The sequence below is a fragment of the Pleurodeles waltl genome, chromosome 12 (genome assembly GCF_031143425.1).
Source record: "Pleurodeles waltl isolate 20211129_DDA chromosome 12, aPleWal1.hap1.20221129, whole genome shotgun sequence".
Lineage (NCBI taxonomy): Eukaryota > Metazoa > Chordata > Amphibia > Caudata > Salamandridae > Pleurodeles > Pleurodeles waltl.
The window spans coordinates 137352688-137357922 of NC_090451.1; the positions used below are offsets into that span (position 1 = coordinate 137352688).

The window sequence follows — 5235 nt, forward strand, 5'->3', positions numbered from 1 at the left end:
AATACACAATGGAACCACGTGGTCATACCAGCAGCGTTCTGGTACCACCGGTTATTTCACGTTTTCAGCCAAAACAAAAACCGCAATATGTAGTCCACTAATACACATCACTCAAAGTCTGCGGCAGGACACAGTTGTGCGATGTACACATCACTCAAAGTCTACGGGAGGACACAGTTGTGCGATCATCACTTAAAGTCTGCGGGAGGACACAATTGTGCTGTGTTCACGGTCCCGCACATTCTTATCGTCATTTCCCTGTATTGCGGCGCTGTAAACTGGCCCGTGGACGTACTCAGGAAGAGCCCAAGAGCCGGAACAAGGCACGCTTCGTAAAAATTGGAGCTGTGTGAAAAAAAAAAAAAAAAGACACCTTTTAGCGACCTTTCTACTAGGCGAGATTGGCAGAAAGAGGTCCGGACCACGCTTGCCTCTGTTCTCCACTTCTTGGATGGGCAAATTGCCTAAACTCTCAATCTAAATCCCATATTTGGTGTTACTTAGTGTGACGTTGGGAACATTTTCTCGGAAAATCCAACTGTGTTCCTGCAAAATCTCATCGCGCTGCGAGCAGGATTCGAACCTGCGCGGGGAAACCCCATTGGATTTCGAGTCCAACGCCTTAACCACTCGGCCATCGCAGCTCGGTGGACGTGATCTCACTGCTATTGTATACAAGCACGGCCATATCCGGGTAGGAGGCAGTGAACCTGGAGGTTCTCGCTAGACAATGCATACGGTGACCCCGGCAGCTCATGTGTACATGTACTGTGTAAGGCGAATAGGCTTTAAATACACACGCACGCAGTTGTAACCAGCAGCCCACGTGCATACACCGAACCAATCTGTTAATTGCCCTGCACATAAACTGCACAACACAATGTAACCTTACCAGCTCCTACCTATACACTGAGCGCCGTAACTCTGGCCTCTGCCAGTACATTCGTAATCCTTGAAACCCTGATAGATTTACACATACTGTGCAGCGTATCCTCAGCAGCCCACTGTACAGAACTACTCATTGTAGCCCTCACACCCCTAGATAAACACTGAACCAGTGGCGTATCACCCCCTCCCACCGTCAGCACACTACAATGTGCACAGGTGGCAGGCCACTGACTATGTACAGGGGATAGGGGTCCCCCCTTCTGGTACTTTGCAGGGACCCCCTTTAGGTTTCGTTACGACACTGCACTGAACGAAGCAACTCAAACGCTCGCGTGACGCTAGCAGCCACCTCTGTACATGCACTGTGCGCGCGCGCACACACGCACTGCACGCTCAACGTAAGTGCAAGAGCACCTGTGTATAGACACGTCAAATAAAACCCTCAGCTGCTCCTATGTGCATATGGGCAGCAGCTCCTGTTATGTTACCTCGCATCTATGTGGCATGGCAACCCCAACGCTCCTGCATACAGTGTAAAGGGTAAACGTACCCTGGTAGCTCCTATGTATGTCTGTGTTCCTACCACATGCCGTGCATGTACACGGGAGCTGTAAGGGTCACCATGTGAATTATGTGCACAAAGGAATGGGGGGTTATCACTGGTTGCACCAGCACTCATTGGTAACACCAGCAGCTCCTCTGTGTTTATCCCTCACATAGCATCCCTCCCAACTCCGCAGTGACGTAGTAAGGGTACCAGGAGCCCCAGAGCAAGGAGGAACAGACGCAAACCCCTCGTTTAGCAGTAAATAAACCGCCATATTTGGGTGCAGTGGACCCTTGGGACCCGGGGCCACTACACCTGCTACACTATTGATAGCTATGTCCCTGCCACTCCGACGTGTACTCAAGGCACATGGTAAACTCAGCAGCCCCCATGCACTTACACGGCACGTGGTACTTCCACAGACGTGTGTTTACATATACTCACTAAACAATAACCCTTCTTCACTTTAGATGCTGAACTCAGCAGTCCGGTACATACGTAAACGATGCGTTTTAGTATAGATATGAAATCCATAGAATTTGTCCTGTTTCAAATCAATGTTTTACTAGAAATACTTTTTACATAAAAATTTGTCGCTGTAAGCAGGATTCGAACCTGCGCGGGGAAACCCCATTGGATTTCGAGTCCAACGCCTTAACCACTCGGCCATCACAGCTACTCTTTACTATGGTGTTCAATAATTCATGATAGTGTGCTAGGTAGAAAGAGTACGTTGGAGCAGATGTGCAAATATTTATTGTTCTTTAGGGCATAGTCAAAACAGCAATAGAACCAGATAAACTGAATACAGTGCAATTATGTGGCATCATTCAGCAGATCATGTATTCCAATGCTTTGGATATGTTTGAGTTAGATAGAACGTGCTCATCGAGATCTGAACATTTTGTGAAAGAATACATGTTTTTTTTAGGGCACTATCTGTGATAGGTGAACTGATTTGCAGTCTAAGCAATTTGCCAAACTCAGGGGCAGATTTAAGAAAAGTGGTGCTGCATCCAGTGCAGCACCACTTTTCTTGCACCCCTTAGCGCCTCTCTACCCCCACCATGTGTGCGCCCTATTTAATATGCGGCGCACTATGGCACAGGGTAGGGGGCAGTAGTGTCAAATGTTTTGACGCTATTGATGTACTGTTCAGGGTTAGTGCCAAAATGTTGGTGCTAACCCTGAATATTACATAGGGGCCCATTGTACTTAATGGTGTGCCCCATATTAACGCTTGCTGTGAGCAGACTTTAAAAATAGATGCAAAAATGACACAGTGGAATCTCTTAGATTCCACTGCGCCATGTTTGCGGTCCCCCTAATGGGGGAATGCCCCCTTTGCATACACTATGCATGACCCATGCATAGTGTGGCGCAGAGGGTTACAAAGTAACGCAATGCATGCATTGCGCCACTTTGTAAATATGGCACTGGGATTTTTTAAGCCTAACGCCACATTAGCGTAAAAAGAACAGGACGATAATGTGGCGCGAGAGCTTCATAAATCTGTGCCTCAGTGTACCCAGAGCATGATCTTAGCCCTACCAGGTTTTTTGGGGGGGTGGGTTGGAAATAGGACTTGGAAGCTCACTCATGTGTTTTAAAATGGTGAATTATTGGTTCGTGTTCATGTAAAGAAGAACAACTTTCTATATGTATTTATAATTTTCTGGGTTGAGGTGTGAAGTCCTATGGTGGGTGGACAGGTTTTCTTCTTTTCTCGAACAACTTCTTCTCTTCTCTTCCTCTACTAGGTGCAGGCTGTGCATTAGCCACCAACAGTCCCTCAGACGAACTTAACCACAAAACCCAATAATAAAATAAAATATTAAAAAATTCCCTTCAAACTAAGACTAGATCAATCTCAGGGAAATTATTTTAACTGTGGATTGAGGCTTTCCTTTATCTTCTTGATTATTTGGTGGTCGGTGGGAGGTTGTTTTTATAAATCTTTGTTCTTTTGTCCAAAATACCTCCTCAGTTTAGACCCAGCCATATGCAAATCAATCTTGTCCCTGCTCCAACAGGACCAGTCCAGCCTGACCTACAAGGCCATGTCCTCCTTGAACTGGATCACAAGCAACCCAAGACGGGTTTCACCCTGATTGGGGCTTGTCAGTTGAGTGTGACTTGCTTCCAGTGATAGGGTGAACACCCTTGCTTCTTAGGGCGGTATATCACTGGAACCCAGCTACAGCAACAGCCAGGGCTTAGAGTTATTGCAAGCATTTCTCCTATCACCTTCAGTATGTTTGAGGAACATCTCTCCAGACCATGTTCATATCCAACCCTTTAGGTCAGCAGTTCCCAACCTGTGGTCCGCACACCCCCTGGGGTCCATGACACATTCCCAAGGGGTCCGCAGACCTGGGACAACAGAATGGTACTTCTCCAGCTGGGGCTTAACAGAAACAGATCTGTGTTTTGATTTGTGCAGCAGTTGTAAAAAGCACTTTAAAGTTCCTTGTACAACCAGAAGCTTTAGGGTGACAATATAAGAGTCAAGATAACTCTGGTGATTACCTGCTGGAGAGAGATGGGAGTTTTGTCTTGTGGCAGTTTTGACTCATCTAAGGTAGCGCAGATCGTTAATGTGCCTGATGCAGAGAACATGTATCATGCAAAAAAAAAAAAAATTATGTACACAGCACAGTGTGTTACTGCTTCTGTCAGAGAGATTATTTTGTTACTGTGCATTTCATACATTACAAATGTAATCTAGCACAGTGAGCTATGAATTGCCATTGAAGAGCTGCATGCAAACTGCATGGCACAATTTAGAAAGTTGTTTTTTCCCAGCCTTTCATTATCCTTATGCTGCTAAAAGGGCTTACTTTTGTAGAAATACATTATTAATAAATCCAATGCTAGCTACTATGTTATGTATTGAATCCTGAGTTTGTGCTTCTCCAGACCAAGCACTCTTAGCAAATGCCTACCATTGTGAATGACATGTGAATCCGACACATTGCAGTCCCTTGTAAAGTGCTCTGACACCCTGCACTGGTATAAGAGGTGCTATAAAACAAAGTAATTACATGTGACAGAGCGGCTATGGAAAAATGAGAGGTCCTTATGGTTTTACTTCCTTTCCCCACCACATATATATGCGAAAAATCTTTCTCAGATCTCATGTACCTAAAAAATAAAAACAGAAATCGCTTGGGAAATGTAGAATCTGACCTGGGGATTCAGCTTCCCTAAATAAAACCAAATATTGAAAACGTAGTCGCAGAGATGCAGCAGCAAACTTCTCATTACATTTTTTTTTATTTTTGCATACATTTTCAATATAAAATAATTGTATAATTAGTAATTTGAGTATTTGTTTTGTGTGTACTTGTTTGTGTACTTTTTGGGAATTACTGTTTTAATGTTTGAAATTTAAATTATACAAATTGCTTGGGGGTCCCCGGCTTCCAGTAGTGATTCAGAGGGGGTCCTCTTGAGTCAAAAGGTTGGGAACCACTGCTTTGGGTAATTTCTGATATTGAAATGTTGTGTTGTTATGACATTTCTCCACAAACCTTGTATGCCCATCACTTTAGGTGATGGCTGGTTTGCAAACGTTCTCTGGTAGGAATCTCACACCATTCACAAATCCAATCCTTTAGGTAATGCTTGATATGCATATGTCCTCTAGTAATGTCATCCCAGCACAAGACTCACATGTCCATCCCTCTAGGCCAGGGGTCTTCAAACTGGGGGGCAGGCAGTGGTGGCTGGTGACTGAAAGCAGTGGTGGGGCACAAATACAAGACGGAATTGCACCTTGTGAGAGAGCCTCACTACCC

At 44.9% G+C, this 5235-nt stretch overlaps 2 non-coding genes across 2 annotated transcripts; both read right to left on the bottom strand.

Annotated features, from left to right (window-relative positions):
* Positions 1-562: 562 nt before the first annotated feature.
* TRNAS-CGA (transfer RNA serine (anticodon CGA)) lies at positions 563-644 on the bottom strand. Its single transcript has one exon. It is a non-coding gene; the product is annotated as a tRNA-Ser (tRNA).
* A 1385-nt stretch (positions 645-2029) lies between these two features.
* TRNAS-CGA (transfer RNA serine (anticodon CGA)) lies at positions 2030-2111 on the bottom strand. Its single transcript has one exon. It is a non-coding gene; the product is annotated as a tRNA-Ser (tRNA).
* Between the last annotated feature and the right edge of the window lie 3124 nt (positions 2112-5235).